Genomic DNA, 19,396 nt, shown 5'->3' on the forward strand with positions numbered 1-19,396 from the left:
ATTTTAAATATTTTTTCATATTCACTATGAATGAACTTAAAAAGATTTGTAAACATTTCACAAGGATTTTTATGAAAGGATTGATCATTCAGGTCAGGCAGTTTATTATCAATATTATTTCTGAATGTATGAATGCCTTTCCTAGTTATAGGCCTAACATTAATTCTTTTAATTGTAGGTATGCAATCCCATTCAAAAACTACTTTCTGGCCACAGTGATCCGAAGTTAGCGTGTTGAGAATATATTTTTCTAAACATTTGCAATCACAGTATATATTATCAATACAAGTTGCAGAAGTAGGTGTTATTCGTGTGGGTTCATCAAAAAGTTTATACAGATTAAATGAATGAAACAAATTAACTATTCGTGTTGCCGTTTGTGTGTGTGAAAGTAAATCAATATTAAAATCACCACATACTATTACCTTCTTTTTACTCCTGCCTAAACGCTTTAATATTTCTTCCATGACTGTCTCAAACAAATTATAGTCACTGGAAGGAGGTCTGTATACGCAAACAATAATGTAACGCTCAAGCTCAACACAGGACAGTTCAATGGTGCGTTCTACAGAAAGGCTAACAATGTCAGTTCGTTCCTTGCATTTTAAACTATTGTGTACAAAAATAAGAGAACCTCCATGAATAGCATTTGTCCTAAAGTATATACTTTTTAATTTATAATTATCAATATTTATTAACAACTGACATTGTTTAAGCCAATGTTCTGTTACACAAAATATTTTAATTCTATTATGATTTAAAAATAATTCTATTTCTAATAATTTGCTAGCCAAGCCTTGAATATTTTGATGTACAATGGAAAAAGGCTGCTTAGCTGTTGTCTTACATACTAGTTTAAATCTAGCTTAGGGCTAGTTTGTCTATTAACACTTAACCTAGGTTGATGTATATAATTACTACTACATAAAATTATAGTAGATCGATGGTCTGCTACTGAACATGTATCAGACTGGTTAATAATTTTATATGCTATTAACATAGCAAGTTCTCTCTTATATCTAGATGGCAGATATAATCTGCTATCTAGTCTTAGATACTATTCTGTAACAATATAGTTAATAGTCAATCTATCATACAAGCGGGAAGATTGTTCTCATTCTTTCGAAGTTATTTGAAATATTTACTTCAATATATGTATTCTCATTCAAGCCTCGTAATAAACGTCTCTAAGAAGTCTATAAATAAGATATTAATCGCACGGAACATTTGATCATATTCTTTGAATGGTAATCGTATATTTTGTATTCAATTGCTATCGCTTTGCTGTAAGCCCGTCCGAAGTTTGAAGAGCTTAAATATGTATTACTATTTTGTATCTACTCAATCAATTTTCTTAGAAATTGAATCATGTATTCAATCAAGGGCAAGAGCTATTTCGTTCTATTGTGACTTACATAAACAATGTAATTTAGTAAATATATATACATATATATCAATATATATTATATATACATACCTATATATATATATTCATATATTTATATTTATATATATATATCAATATATATTATATATATCAATCATTTTTAAGTTATATCGCTACGGATATTTATAAATACAGAAATAACTATAGAATAAAGGTAAATTGAATAATAGTATAAAAAATAAAATCACAAAAAGCTCTTGTAATGATTGGCGAATGGCCATACAACAAAATTCTATCGCTAATCATCATAAAAGCTCTATAAAGTTTGAAGTAAAAAAAGTAAGTTTAGGTTTTCCCCACATTAAACTTAAGGAGGAAAATATTTGAATGAAAAAATACACTACTTTCAGTTTGATCCAATTCGAAATTGACGTTGATACAGATGAAATACGACTTATTTTTGAGTTACCATTGTATTTGTTTGGCTGCAAATTTTAACGAACCGAAGTTTTATGAGCATAACAGAGGGGTCGTTGACTTGATGACGTCACTTTCCTTGCAGAATTCGTCTTGAGATAATGCAATTCAAATAAAGCTCAACTTGTATCTCAGTCGTAGAGGGTTTTCCCGGTTATCCCGGAATACGTGAGTCATTTTCTTTTTGATAGAAAACTGACTAATACACGGAGATTTGTTTACTTATCAGACTCGATTATAAATAAATGATGAATAATCGTAAATTCTATCTAAATGTTAACACTGTAATAGTTCCCGTGGGATCTGTTTGATATATTAACAAAAAATTTGTAATAAACAAATAATTTCCCTTAATAGGATAGCTGATAGCCAGTAACTCAACACCGGGTGCCCATAAACCCGTCTTTCATCCCGCCTGTCTTATTACCGCTCATATTATGGGTGTTATACGAAAAAAACGTGGTGTAACCAAAAGCGGATGTCTGCATCGAGATTGTGGGACGCGCATTCATTGAGCTACCGTAACACGATCCTCTAGTTCAATTATATCAGTGGGATTTCTGACCCTGTCATTTTTTATTGAGGACGTTCAGCTGCTGAGATTTGTTACATTAAACAACCCAACTTGTATGAAACGAAATAGAGACGAGCCTTAACATTGAAACTTCTGGTATGATGGAATTTTGGAGCACAATAATTGTTGATTCATTTAACAAAATTTTTTATTGTTAAATCTGTTTTATTTTTTTTTATTGAAAAAGTAAGTGAAGGTTGAAATAAACAAAACATAAAATTAATCAGATATAACAAGTGTGATTAGTGTACTTAAATGGATAAACGGACACCGCCCCGCACCAATTTCAATAAAATGTTTATAGTAGAGCATTAAATGAGATAAATGCGATCTGAGATAAAAATCAGAACACAAGTCAAACGCGTTGAATCAAGATGTTTATCGTCCCCTAGTCACGACAGCGCCCTTAGGAGCAATATAACAATTTTCATATTTTGAATACGTAACAATTACACTGTTTACACACGATACAATCGCTGTTCCCTATCATTATTACATTTAAATCAATTACATTGATTACATTCGGGAACGACCCGGCCGTAGGCGTACGGCGTACCGAATGTAGGATAATTAATGGTTTTATGATAAGTGAAACACTTTAGATTACACCGTGAGGGCTCGTTATATCTACAGACATTGCTCGGTATAAAAGCGTCAATCAATTGTCGAAAATATATCATAAAGTACCGCTGCCGCTGCTTAGTATCATTACTGGTTTAGGATTGTCTGAGGTTTTGTGATGGATGATAGCATTGTGTAATATGTTTTTGTTAGCAGTGTATAAACTTTTAGCTCAAATTGGTTTTATTATCATTAAAAGATGGAAGTAAGACTAGAGTTGGACATGTTTATAAACTAAACGGACCCACCTCATCTAGATTGACAGATCGAGTTATGTTCCTCAATAAAAAAAAGTATTTTTAGGGTAGGATCTCTAATGTAGTTCAGTAAGAATAGTTCTTTAATATTAAAAATATATTTTAACGTTTTGGTTTAAATTTACTTAACAGTTTTCGATAGTATATTCTGAAATACCTTATTCGTTAATATTAAACAGCGTATTATTATATTTGTAACGACTTGATAATGTCAAGATGTTAGCTCAGTTTGTTAGCTTGTTAGTTGTTACGACATAGAAATACTACAAAATAATATTAATTTACATGTCTTGTGTTTTCTGACTGATGATAGTGGCCACAAACTGCTCTAGGACAGTTGTAAGTTGATATTGTAGGACTCTATGCTCAACCTTCTACGTCTATATTTTAAACAGGATTGTTGAAAATCATGTCAGCTAAGAAAGTAAGAACTGGTTATGGATGGGGCTGGATTAAGGGAGGTTAAAACGACTTCTTTGTTTTATTTTGCGTAATTTCTATAGCAAATTTTCTTTTCATGTTTTACAGTCTTCGAATACAAGCAACAGACTTATGCTAACTCGAGGTTGAACTACTTATTGCATGCTAAATAAGTGTTCGTTAGACTATATTTACACTTACGTCAATTTGATTAATTAGCACTGACCGACTTTCTAATTAATTATTCATTTGTTATCAGACAAACTTATGACAAAACGTTTAAGTTTATTTAACACATTGTCGTTTAAAAATGAGATGCAAACCGGTGCAATAAAACAAGAAACATCATTTTATCACATGCCTAACATAAGCTTATTTCCCAAGTATGTTTTTCACTTATCATGGAAATTTTTTATCATTTGTACACAAGAGATAGCTTTCTTAAAATGCAATTTTAGCCTTAAATCATTATTACTCATCAGAGCAATTCCAAGGTTATCTGAGATATTCGTTGTGTAAATATGTTTGTAATTATAGGAATGAAACAAAGTCCAACAAGCTACAATAAAAGTCGCAAGCATAGGCTCTTGATAGCGCATCATAATTTTTCTGGCGCCGCCGGTGCACGTCGGTTGATGTGATGTAAAAGTAATGATACATATGTAGATAGCGGTGCCCGCTGAGAACAATGTCATATTACTACAGATCATTCTTATATCAAATGCATTTGTTGAATGGGTATTATAGATGACAAATCTACTTGCACCATGATGAATCAAATGAATTAAATCATTTTATTCTTTAAGTGCCATGACATTGCTTGTGGATAACATTTCTTTATTTATAAAAGAGTTCAATTACAAGCAGGAACCGTTATGTATCCACATAACTATGTTAAAAGTACATCACCATAAGAATTTGATCTTTGAAGTGTTCCATTCAAAAGAATAAATCTATTTAAGGTGTTATGGTAATCTCGAGTGGTGGTTCTGGAGTGTGGCAGCTAGTCGCTGGAGTGCTTCCGTTCAAGACTTCAAAACCAGTTTGCGTCTTCAGATTACAAGCGTAATTTAAACATATTTCATTTCGGCTTTATCTTTATAACTAAAATATCTCAAGGACTAGAAGCCTATTAATTTGGACCGTTACCATTTTATCTTTAATGTTTCTGATATTCATTTACGGTACTTGTTATATTTAGAATGTATATTTATTTAATTTAAAAGTTAGTGGCAATTCAATATCGGATGATCTCAAGATTGTTCCGGCCACCCACTTTGGAATTAGATACAGAGCTTGAAGGAATAAACAAAAGCATTGTGTACGTTTGTGATTAGAACAGTGTGTTCGTCCGTATGCTATTCATATCCGTTTGCTGACCGATTCATTCTTCGGATTTCATTAAGTACTCTACTGAAAGCATTTAAGCTTACAGCTGGTGGTAATAATTTAATTATTTGTTTTTATTGTTAATTTACGATTTGATGGAAACATTTTAAAAACTAATCGTAGTAACATATTGTTTGCTACATTCGTTTTTATACGTACATTATCGCATTTTTCTAATTCGTATAGTACCAGTTCGCTGCTCCCCGTAATTAAAACTGAGTTTTCGTTTGTAGAAAGGTAATTAAACAAGTCGTCATTTGTTTAATGAAATCAAGTATCCATTCAGAGTCGAGTAACGTCTTTTAGTTCTTGTTATTTACCGTGCGTACTTACGTCATGAAACTGCTTGAGAATTCAAATAGGAATGTGCCACACATTGAGCTGCTCTACCCCATGTGTCAAACGCTTCCTCCGTGACTCATGTGGGGTTATAATGAGAGCAATTGCTTCTTTTCTCACATCGTGATTTATTATTGACAAAACGAGACGCAAAGCGCCTCTTGATGTTTGTTATGCTCTCTTTAATTCTCGTCTGAGGCAACGAAATGATTCCCCCTTAATTGAAATAATTGCACTCTTATTGAACTTTATGACCGGCACGTATATATTTTAATATAATTGAGGGCTGTCAGAAATTTCGAACTGACTTTCCTGCTATTAGCAAACAAGAAAATTCATCAATTATTATGAGACATCTTTCGAATTTCTTGGACCAGTCCACTTTCTTATTAAATAAAGTTTGTTGATTATGCTGTATTATAAGTAATCACCTTATTACACTCTACAAAAAAGTTATAAAAGCGCACCATATACGAATAACTTCCATAAACGCGGAACTGACACAATTTCAACCTTTGAAAAATTAGGACGACGCGCGACGTGTGTATTAACTATTTATGTCATATCAAAACAAAGCAGCAGTCGGTAGTCTTAATGTAGCCGTAAAAGAGAATTGATAAACATCTGTAGAGCAGATGCACGTGACGACATAATTTGCTGGGCGTTTGATTCTATGCCGGTACATCCACACGGGTTAAAGGTGGAAGGTCTTGTGTTGTCATACCGTATTTACCGTAAATGGTACGTTAATCGATTTACAATTCAAATCATTGTGAGCAAGAACTTAATTGAATTTTCCTGAGTATGCGTCTATACATAAATAACCGAATACTCAACGATAAACATTATTTTGCAACTTGCAAGTCTTTATTGCTCAGTTTTGCAAACATTGTTGAAAATCGTTTAACGTGCATTACTTACGTTAAATGCTTTTCAACAATAATTTACCAATTTGTCTTGGTATTTAAGCTCCCATAAGGTTATTGTCTTAATGTTATCGTGATAGAACCTGCAATAACGAACAGAGGTGCTTACATTTTACCAGAAAGATATTTTGGCAAGTTAAGAAATGAATCATAAATTATGATATAATATACTGTATGAGAAACATCATATTTCACTCCATAAGGTGTTGCAATTGTATGCAAATTTAACTTGTGATTATTATATTGTCGGCACATTGATGGGTTTATTTGAATATATGTATGGCGAGAATAATAATTCAATTGTCCGTTAAAGGTGATCGTTTTATTAATGACGCCACGTGTTTTAACGTCACATAAAAGAATGGTAATTTAATAAAACTCTACATATAATAATAAAATTATAACACGAGTTGAAATAATAGGAATAGTTTATATTATACAACGATATAATCAAGAGCGTTTCTTATTAATGTGGTGAGCTTAGGTTGTAACCGAAACCGCAATAATTTAGTGTAGATACATTTGAAAATTATTGCAAAGTAAATTCAATGCGGTTACATAAACCCACAAATTATAAGCCCATTGATTACTTACGAAACGCGTTCGCCTACGGATGAATGTCGAACCTAGTTAGCTATCGAAAAATAGAAAGTTAGTTATTTGTAGGGCCTGCTTTCCCTATATATCTGGGTTAACGTAATCCACCGATGATACTCTGCTACAGTTATTGGGTTACGAAGGAATCATCAATCGAGTGTATTTATAACTGCTCCATTTACGAGTACATGCAAGACAAATGTATTGTGAGCGCTATCTCACTGTCTTATATCATGTGTGTTTTATAATAGATATAATTGATACTCAATGAATTCTTATGTTTGATTATCGGCATAGAATAACTTTATTTTTATGTTTAATAATCTTTTTTTTACGTTTCCTTTATATATATAATTTTCCTATTACGATTAAAACTTGCCTAAGCTCTACCGTGTTCAAAGATAAATAAGGGATCTTGTAGGAAGTATAAAACTTACATTATGTGTTGCTTACTCGTTTATGATAAAGATTTTGTGATTTAATATGATGCGTAGATTAACACGTATACCTACGCATATTTTCAAATGATTGATGATTAATTTACGAACTTTTATACCAATGGTTTAAAGTTTAAACACTAAGCTTTCTATAACATGTAAGAGCCATTTTATATTAATTTAGTAAATAGTCTTTTCACATGCTTTTTACACACCCATCTGTCTTGAAATATCTCATTTGCGCACACTTTACGAAAGCTCGTGCTTTACGAAACGAAAGCTTGAAAGTAAACAAAACAAATGAGTGGCGTGGGTAATGCGTTTGATGTTCTGTATCGATGTTGCAACGCTTTAAGAGCTTACTTGAAAGTAAACTCATTAAATTGCATTATTACTATGCATTACAGCTGTTAGTAAATACACGCACAAAATACTTGTTTCGTGCTCTATGTTTGTAAAAGCTTCTAAAACATTTTAAAATATGCTTTATTATTTACCGTATTCGTCAGCTGTTACGTGACTCCTAGTTGCCAAATATGGTGGATATTTGTGAGTAGAATTAATTGTTTTAACTATTTGTTTTTAAATACTTCGTTATGTAATTTACTTAGGTTAATGTACAAGTGCTTAGTACTCCGCGTCCCATTTTTAAGGTTTTCGTAGTTCGTATCATTGTCTGTTGTTTATCAACGGTGTAAGCAAAAACATACGCTGGAACTTCATAATTTACATATTATATACAAATAGCATCAAAATCTGGCAGCAGATTTTGTGAAACATACGTAACATCTATAATCTATATACGTTATTAGAATGTAGAATGTATATTTGTAGACTACATAGGTAATCGCACCTTCATCATAATTTAAAGGCTTATATCAGACATTTTCAAAATATAATTCTTGCTTAATATTCGAGACTAAATATAGAATTTCAGAGACGGTAAACTAATTGAATTACAATTGACTAATATAATCGTAGCAGTAACTAAGTTGACGTCGTGAAATTTATGTATTGAAGTTCACAAAGCATTGCTACTGCATAAATGCGCAATAAATTCTATCCAATTAGCAAGAGACAGTGTTATCTGACAAAGGGAACCGCAATGTTGTCAGCCGTCTGGAGAAAAGGAAGTAGGTAGATCATGAATAAAAAATACGACGACATTTTTATGACATACGACATTTTTCGCGATTTCTATTTAACTATAAATTCTCTATTGCAATCGCTTATCCGTTATTTAATGTTTGCCATATTTGGAATTCCTGAATTGTTGTTCTACGTACTTTTGATGCGTGTTTACTAATATTATTAATTTTTTGTAAGTAAACTTGTAATCGGAAATACGCACAAATCATAGATAATACAAACATAATGTTATATAAAACATCATATCTAGGATTATATTTAGTTTTATCTTAATAAAAATAAAATAAGTCTTTATTTCCTTGAGACTACGCATTTGAAATGACCATAATATATTTATAATATATAAGGGATACATGTTTGAATGTACACGCTGTTTAATGTCATAAGACAAACGCTGCTGTTCCAGATATTCTTTTGAAAACGAAATTTTATTACCAATCTTTTGTATGGTAACAATAATAGCAGGTTGGTATTTACGATTACGGGTTGAGCGTCACTATTCGTTAGACAATGGGGAACACGATACTCGACCCATCTACTTAATTTCGAGGTAGACACCTTTGTCGTGTGTTTTTGTTCGCGGTCATTTCCATAAATTATAGAGGATGGCACTCGCAGTACAGATTGTACCTGCTATTGTTATGGAAAACAGGGTACGTGATGAACACACCTTAAAACGGATTCGGCAACCACTAGAATGCTTCTAAACTTAACCTTCATGTACCTACTGTCGTCTGTCGACCCATTGAATATATCACAATGGGCTACTACTAATTATGAAAGTGACTGACTACTTTGTGAATACCAAGCAAAAAGATTCTGGTAGTTTAGGATAAGTAGGCAATAAATAACGATTAACGCCAAAAAAAGCGATAAAGCTTCTTTTAAGTAAAGAATTATAAGATTATAATAATTAAAATCCGTACAACTTTCGTTGATCTTTATATTTTAATTGAAATTATTTAAGTATACTTACTTTCAAAATACAGTTGAACAAAGATAGCGCCACTCTTGTTGCTAAATCCTCTTATAGGCCCAATTAGTGAAAACCGTCTAAGGACTAATTCCTACATATTCCAGAAGGACCATTGTTCAGTCAAGTTCAATTCCAATCAGTTTAAATTTCTCTCAATATGGAGAAAACGTATATGGATCGTTATCGACTAACAATATAGAATGGGCTGAGATAAAACATATTTAGTTTCAGTTAGATTATGTTAAATGTTAACGTTAGCGATTGAATGTCTGCAAACGTTCGAGATAAGCAAACTTATATGAGCTTAGCGCGATACTTCCGCTATTCGGGTTTCAATTAGCAGTTAAATTATGCACGTATGTAAGCAAAGGTGCGCGATTAACTGATTCTGTGTAGTCCCTATGTGGGAATGAAATCTGTTTTAAATTAAATCAATTCCATGAACTAGTAACTAAGTTACTGCACCACTATTGGTATTTAACATCAAATGACTTCTGTAAGCCCTTTTGCCCTTTTATCAATCTATCTTGGAAATACATCTCGTAGTCTCTCGGTATTGTCATATTAGGTTGTTGACATGGCCGAATGACCTAATTCACATGATCGCTCGGCCATTCAACGGTTCAATCGGACGCCGACTCGTTCGTTCATTTCATTCTTCCTGCTGACAATGAGGCTCTTACAAGGCCGTATGTAGCGGATTAATAAAAACATCGCAAATTCTTGCAGAGTACCCTCGTTTTATATTATTTAAAATAAAAATATTTGCAAAATATAAAATGATGAATGAATTATGATGTTTGCATAAAGTATTTCCTTATCCGATTAAAATAATGAATGGTCCAAGTGTGAATATAACATTATGAATGACTCGTTGACCCGGATCCTGGGTTCACGCTCAAGAATTGCGCTTCTAAAATTAACTTTGACGCAAAGGGATGACGTTAGACTTAACTGGCCATTTATTTTTGTCACCACATCATGGTGGGCTATGCCACTAGGTGGTATGTTACTTATGTAGCTGACAGATTTAGATCCTCGTGAGAAACTTATCTTAAACAATATATCTGTCATATAATAAGACAACACTGACAATGCGAGAACAATTATTATAAACCTCGCTTGTATTATTGTTTATTCCACGCTATATTACTAGATATGTTGAATTTATCCTGGATCATGTATGATCAATTCTTGTGAATGGAAAAGTTATTTCATTTGATATTTTTAAAAATAAAACAGTTACCGTATGTAGAGCAATTACTTAACAGCAATGTACATAAAGTTAAGGAAAGAAACTGTACCGGGATATAAAAATACACATAGCTATTGGCATAATGAAGAAATATTTAAAGAACAGTCCCCTTTTAAAAGCAAGCTGTATAAGTAATAATGTAGGTAAGTTAAAATTGCTACAATAAACAGTTGTTGTATTGACACTTACTGATCGGCGCGTCGTGAGAAAGCCCCGCGCTACGTAAATATTGAACTGCCGACGCATACCTCGCCCATGAGCTCAAATACAAAACAGGATGATATTACTTATAACAGTCTCGATAACAATCTTCAATTAATTACACACGCAACGTTCAAATTTAAATAGATACATCTAATTTTTTAATTAGTAATTAGTAGGGAAATTAATATTCATGTGCTGATATCATTTTCTTGGAAAGTTTACAAACTAGGTGTGAGATTAAGGCTTACCAGTAATTATAGAACTAGTTCCATAGTAGGAATGTTATATTTTGTCGTTATCGAGTCGATACGAACGACGTCAGCTGGATTACATAAAAAATATAATCTCTGACCTCTTTTTAACCTATCAAATGGCATCAATAGATAATATTATAACAAAAACATCATCGATTGTTCGATTCTCATTGACTCTTTTAGATGCAATTTCATAAAAATCCTGAAATATACGAATCGCTGAAGCATTTTTATAAAGTTGAGTAGGTATGCTTTGCTAATAAAGAAGTTCATCGCCTCACAAAGACCTCAAGTTCTCCAGTTTATGCGTATGCAAAACTCATTTCGTCCAGACTCCAGACTATGTTGTTGCAGACTGTAGTATTGAATCTTTGTCGCCCACACACCAGGAGTCGATATCTGACTAATGCATACCACCAGTAGGTAATATTTACGCGTCCAGAACGGGTTTGCGATTATCTTGCAGGACAGCGCTTGGGTTCGCTACGTGTTTTATAGCGCCTGCTGTCCATTTGTTTCTTTTGTAATTTATCATTGCTATTTAATCTAATTGCATATCTTATTTTATATTAGCTATGCGTAATTGCAATCACACATTTTAAGAGGCTTGCAACTGCTATCTGTTGATGTAAAAAATTAATATAATAGTTCACATTTACAAGCCGCCGTATACGACTGCATGTACTTAGACTAAAGAGAGCTTTATCTCAGTTTGCGCTGGAGCTTTTGTAGAATATATTTATGAAACGTGTTTTCCACGAAAGATGTAAAGATAATAAATATTGTGAATTATCAAGCCATGCGTGTTCAAGGAGCTATATCTATGGTAACGAAGTGCCTACAGCGTATTCATGGTTTATTTTCTCTGTTTTATACTTCCAGTAAACGCTGCGAAGATATCTTCAATTTGCGTTTCGAAGAACATTGTTATATGGTTTTTATTTTTCTTGAAAGTCATTTGTAGTTTGTTGGATGGACGTTATATCTTTGTGTTTTATGTATTTCGTTTTGTGAGTGCTCGTTGAGTTATAAAGTAAACAACTTGTCGACTTTCATAAGTGCATCCGTAATTGGATGAAAATACTATAATATTTAACAGAAGACTGCATGTCTTAGTGGCCGACAGCTCCCGAAAATTGAAGACCGAGGGTTGGAAAGCAAAAACGTAAAGTTTCATATTTAAAAATAAATTAAATAGAATCAGAAGCATTTTATAATGTCAATATAACTGGTTATATCTACATTGGATATTTATTTTGTACTAATGTTTGGATATACTTATTACTTATGATGCAAAAAAATTTAACTAAACCAATTAGGTATGTATGTAGGTATAATGAAAAATACCTACATTATAAATCAAATAATGTGAAAGTGGAAAGAATCTTATTTGATGAAAATATACATAATGAGGTTATACGATATTAAATTCACATTTAATGACATGTGAAAAGTAATTTGCTTTCCAAAAAAATGCTCCAGAAAAAAACAACTACATTCGACGAAGTACATAAAATACTGTCATTATGTCACGGTAAATAGTTTTTGGAGCATCTTCCGTGACTGTAGGTTATTTATTATCTAATATCTTAAGTTATTGCTGTTACCTACTTCCTACAAAATAGCAGTTTATATGAAAACTACTAAAAACTAGGGATGTAACGATACCGATACCGATACCGATATATCGGCCGATATATCGGCAAGCCGATATATCGGTATCGCCGATGATAAATCAACCGATACCGATATTTTTTTATTAAATTCTTTCTTTTCTTTTATGTTTTTGCATTGTATTCATTCATATTGTTTTATTTCTGTTTCTGTAATAGTGTTAAGGAAGAGCGGAACCTCCTGACACAAGCATTTTATTTGCTTACTAGGAGTGTTCCAATCACAAAGGAGATTGCCCAAGTGACTATGGCACTTGGTATCGCAATCAAACTTATTGTATCAAGTTGAAATATAGCTCAATTTAAAGCTTGATTTTAGTACTTTTAGAAACTATTAAAGTTTTTTTGTAAATAAGCCGCAGTTCGCGACAATAAAAATAAAACAATAGTTTTTTTTCAACACTTCAAAAAATACTTTATCGAGTTTAAACTAACGATAAACGATAAGTTTTACATTTATTACACAGGTAATATTTTAATTTACAAGATAAATGTGAAAAGTAAATCGTAATAAACATTATTTCAAAATAAATAACGTCGAACAATGCGTCGAACACATTCATTTCAAATAGACACTATGACAAATGACGCAGGACGCTTGCAAGAGAGATAGATATATGTGTCAAATCAAAAACTTTTACTTTTATTTCTATTTACTCGGTATAATTACGACTTAATAGTGATAAATATGATCATTATAAATACAAATAGGAATTAACAATATCACGAACACGTGACACAACTAGTATTATACCGATTCCATACGTGGTCATACATGTTTCAAAAGACAAACTTTTAATATTATTTCGATTTATCCGGTATAATTAAGACTTAATAGTGATACATATGATCATTATAAATACAAATAGGAATTAACAATATCACGAATACGTGGCACAACTAAAATTTTACCGATACCACCCGTGGTCATTCTCCTTTGTTTATGTAAAGGAAAGAAATAAATAATTTTGAATTTTTTTAATTTTTAACGTGATAACGTTTTTAAAATCGTTTTAGTCGGGTGACATGTTCATAAACTTGTGTCACACCAAAACCTCACGAGCGCGATCGCAGGTATAACGAGAGAGAGACGGACCGATCTCCCGTTTCATCTCGAGCGCTGCCACTGCATTATGTTATCACGTAAACATCTCGATCGTAAACCTACTTTACAAACAACCGATTTTTTTGATATCAAATAATTCAAAAATCCGCGCCCAATGAACGATGCGGGAGGCCGCCCGCGCGTGCGCACTTTGTTTTCTGAAAAAACTCTACCAATTATAGTAAACTTTTATTAGGTACTGATTGTATGTGTATTACTTAAAGTTTAACTGACTTCGTAAAATAATAATACTAAAATAAATGGTTTTGTTGTTTTTTGATTTGGCATTTTTATTTAAAAGAATACGATTAACAGTTGTCTCTGTTAAATGTTGGTAACTTTTTATGCATAATTTACTATTTATTTTTCTACCAAGCCATCGATATCGGTATCGGTATCGGTATCGCCGATACATTACTACAAATATCGGTATCGGTATCGTATCGGCAAAATCATGTATCGTTACATCCCTACTAAAAACGTAATTTTCAACTTTAATTTTATGTTTATTTAGCTTGAGAAAAATTAAAGCACATTTTTTCAAACGCTGCAACGGATAATACCTATCTAATTCTTCTGACTTTATAGCTTTCATCTCTCTTATGCTCTATTATATATTTTTAGTTATTAAAATATTCCTATAACCAATAAAAATTATTTTCTATTATTATTATTAATGCTCCTATTTGTTAGTCATAGGAAATTACCTGAATTGCTTGATTCATTGAAATACATAATTTAACATAAGAACCAACACCACATATAGGTACACAACTCTACATCGCCCAAAAACTAGAAGTTTCGAATAAATACCTCGTTTCTTCTTATATTATTTTTTTTATTATTAAAATGTAAGTATAATCCGCAGTAATACAAAACAAAACATAACTCCTTCAATACGTAGCGGGTAACAGAGGGGACGTGGGCAAGTCACGAGGCTATCTCGCGCTAATGAGAGATCGCGGCGGATAACACGGCCCTGTTTGTACTTTACGGTTATAGGATGCTGCGAAAGTAACGATTTGTCGATTATGCTCCGCGAAATTGTCTATGCCGGGGTTTATGGTATTCCGCGTCGTTAGCATGTTTTGCATAAGATATATCTTTGCTAATTAAAATCTTAAGAATTCGTGACATGTACAATGTTGGATCGCCTAATCTATTGACCTTTTAAAAGTCCTACCATAAGAGTCCAAGAGGATTTTTAGAAAAAAATTAAAATATTCCGGCCTTTTTAAGTCACATTATGGATAAGTATGTTACATATGATACATAAACAAAACATTTAATGGAGATTTGCGAGCATTAGTAAACCTACTTAATCTTAAAGACGGCTAATAAATCTAAATGTCACAGACGATGATATATAATGATTGTAGCCTGAAGGCTTTCTTGTATCTGTGTTCCCATACATTTGTATTGTTCTGATAAAGAACCAATGAACATGGTTCCTCCCAACATAATATGTTAACGCGTGGCATGACCAGTCATAATTTAGCGTGTAATTCAAATAATTATGGTCAAGCTTAATTGAGACGTCTCATGAACAGTCAGTTTGTCAAAGGTAGGGAAAGTCATGGTTTATGATTAGAAAGCCTTTAAATATGATACGTCATTGACTTTAACCTACTTTTGTGTGCAACGATGAAGTTTATCAAATTTAATTTAATGTGTATTCTGACTTCCAACTCGTGACTACTATTATTATGTACTTATGCTCTAACATGCCACGTCGCAATGATAATGTTTAAAAATAACTGGATTTTGCTTACAATGTGTGAATTACCTTCTTAGGTATTTATTTTATTTCATGTACCTACCTACTCTATCAAATACCAGTAAATAGCAGAAAACTTTCCACGGACTATGTTTCGTACAAAATGGGTGCCTTCAATTATTTCTGGATTGCTGTAGGCCATTTATTAAACCATTAAAATAGAAAGAGGAAAATAAAATTTCAAACCATCGTACTCATTCCATACAATTTGTGCCACACACGAAGCATCTCGCACAAACATTCTCATGGTAAATCAAATTGCAATTCCTACGTCTTAAATTAAATGTTTAACATTTTACGATCTCATCAAATTATTAAACTTCGCTCAATGCTTGATTACTGGAAGTTATTTAAATATTCAGTAATATACGGCCGCATTTATTTTTTCAGTGTGAATTAATTATTTTTTGGGGTCTTCCGTCTTTGTGTGGTAGTAGGTACGTACTGTTCTCTATATAGAACACTCGTGCCTGTTATTGTTTCGTGGAAACCATACCATTAGTCGTATCCAAATTGCGTCTTGACTTTTGGAGATACAGCGTAAAACGAATTCTTAAAAAAAAAAGACCAAAAATGTAATTATACCTAAAGCATAGTCAAAGCTCTAGATATTTAAATTTACAACAATATAATGAGTTGAGCTTTTTGTTTTTAATTCCAAAAGTTCTCGTAACTAAAAGATATAAATGACATTCATTCATTACATACCGCTCGCGGCTCAATTCGGGAAGTTGTCAGGCCGTTCCGCGGTGTGGCAATAAAGTTTGGACGTTGGTTTGGACAATCCACAATGGTTGGTGTTTGCGGACCGCGGACCACCGGCGACGCTCGTCACTTCGCCACCGCTCGTACGCGTTATTTACATATAATGAGCTTGATAGTTTACTTTTGGATATCATTTGCGTACTTTTAAGAATACTGAGTATGTAAAATATTTTTCGTAGTTGAATAATTAAATACCTGTTTGATTGCTACAGAATGTTACCTTACCTCTTTGTCTCTTATGTAATTGATAGAAGGCTAAAACGTGGATTCTATAAATATTTATAATTTTTCGTAAAATATTGCTACTCTAGGCTACGTTCTTCTACACTAGGCTTGAAAAATTAAATTGATACTGTAAAAAAGCGCAGTAAATAAACGAATGAACTTTTACTACAACTTTTTGGGGATAATATAGAGACAGTTAACCTTTTAGTATTGCGTTTGTATCCAGTACACACAGTTAGTTTTATCATTGCAGTATGTCACTGCTATCAAACACCGTTGAGAATGGATGTCGTTTTGATGGGAATTTATCGCTGTGTGGGGAACCAGGCACACCCAGAGCTGCGATACACTACACCACGTAGGAGCGGTCTTTTATAGATGAGATGTTTACCTTTCACTACTTAATGGAAGGATAGAGTTCCAGAAAGACATTTTATTCACGTAATTTAATATCCTTTTACAGTTCCACGCGATTGTTGAACGTAGGCGAATATAATTATATAATCGATCATCACGATGTGGGCGCGAAGCACGAAGGTCCTAATGAACCCTTTGTATTCTAAATTGGGTATGAGGGCTTGACCGATGCGTTTTGCAGTTTTGAAAATTAAACGTCAATCTTACCCGCCCAAAGCTAACGCCGACGTCGGTCATTTGTTTTATGTCAAATTTAGGGCATTCGCTTTCACGGGCGCTTAAATATATTTAGATAACGCGATGTCGCAACTCGTAACATCAGCCAAAACAATGAGGGCTTAATTGTATCTCCGTGCTTTTAACGTATTCCTGTATAACGACAGTTCAACGAACTTTGCCATGTGGGTGTAATATTCTGAATACTATTTATTCAGTATACTAAGATCAAGAACAATAGTGGCATGATAATTTTAATTCCGGCATATCTCGTAACGTGCATTACAAAATCGATTTTAATAGACTACGTTTTATTTGATTATGTATTAGTGCTGTAATTAATATCAATGTAATTACTAGAAGCTCGGTTAACTGAGGATTATAGGGTGTGTTATATAGTGGATAGTGATTTATGGCCATTTAAATGCATGGAGTCAGTAGATAGTCGTACAATCATAGGGCCCTCTGAGCATAACCAATGTTAAATTGAATGCGGGTTTGCTTCATATCGAGTGATCGAATGCGCTCTGTAATCGATTCGCTACGTCATGATGAATAGTTTTTGTTACAAACAAAATAGAACAAAGTGATTTGACCATTTGACTTTCTCGTGAATTATCTTTTGGTTTTGTGTGGGTTTCTAATTATAGGAAGTGAACAGTAATGTCTTTATTAGGTAATTTTACTTATCTATACGCAGATACGTTTAATATATACCTACGTCTTTGGTATAAGGTTAGAATGTATTTAATTATTGTTATCATTTGGTGAAACATGCCTACACCTACCAGAGGCGGCTCGTGACAAAATTTTATGGGTGTTCACTTGAAATAAAACACTGAAAATACATGGTGTAAAGCAGTACAATTTATCAAAAAAAATACTTATAAAGAAAATGCATACGTGATACGTCTTTCTTTTTGGTGTGCAAAAATATCTATAACTTAAAGCGACAAGACCAATAGACGCCAATTGCAGTTCATTCAACAAATGGTACCGAGATTGTGAATGTTTTTTCATCTTGATTGAAAGATGAGCTAAGTCGTCAACGCCCGTTTCAGTCCAAGCACTCTCACCTCCGCCGGCCGCGCCCGCTTTAAATAAAAGACACGGAAAACAAAATAGTTTGTTGCTTTCATCACAACCACACAACCACGGTGTTTTCACATATTGTTCAGATTTAAACACACGCGTATATGTTTTCGTTTTTGTCGTACATTTTTGCGTAAGATCAAGTTCAGGCCGTGGCGGTCCCTTAGCTTTACATTCAAGCCGAATTTGTAACGTTTTATCACACTTTTTAATGAACGCCACATTATAATTATTGTTCATTTTAACACTCACAAGTAATACTGATAACTACAGGCTATTTCAACACGTATTTTATAATTTTAATTAGAAAATTGCATGAATCGCGCGCGTGCATTGAAGTTGACTCGAGTGTTTGTTTATATTATAGAAGTGGTAACTGGCAACCTCGCGCGCAATCGCTGTCCTGCCGGGCGGTAAAAACGAACCGGCAACGTTTGCGGGTGCGGCGCTCCGAATTTTGCTACTTTTCCATAGAAAATCTTTTGTTTCACGCGCAGGGCTCTGGCAAAACCCTCTCTTTCACTCCTATTGGATTTCGTATTAGGAAATGTACTAAATCTTTTTTCATTGGAGCGCAATCGTGAGCGCTCCGCTTCGCGCGTTACATAATACAGTAGGTATTATACAGGTGTATGGGATGATGGAATGATGGATATATTCATTGGTATTAACAGTAGTTTTAAAGATTACGATTGATTTTAAATAGTAATAATTAATGGTACTTAATAATTAAATTAAGGACTATGATTTTATTATAATTATTTATGGGAGTTCACTGCACCAGCGCTCCTTAGGGCGAGCCGCCTCTGACACCTACGTATGGCAATAAATGTTACGTTTAGCAATTTCTTGCGCCAACATTGT

At 33.1% G+C, this 19,396-nt stretch overlaps 1 protein-coding gene across 2 annotated transcripts in view; it reads left to right on the forward strand.

Moving 5' to 3' along the window:
- Positions 1 to 19,396, forward strand: part of LOC149483441 (integrin alpha-PS1-like) — a 59,907-nt gene that overhangs the window by 28,290 nt on the left and 12,221 nt on the right. The gene's annotated exons all lie outside the window — the stretch shown is intronic.

The sequence above is a fragment of the Colias philodice genome, chromosome 13 (genome assembly GCF_061535455.1).
Source record: "Colias philodice isolate Cphi_HAF_F1 chromosome 13, ilColPhil1 Martin Lab GWU primary, whole genome shotgun sequence".
Lineage (NCBI taxonomy): Eukaryota > Metazoa > Arthropoda > Insecta > Lepidoptera > Pieridae > Colias > Colias philodice.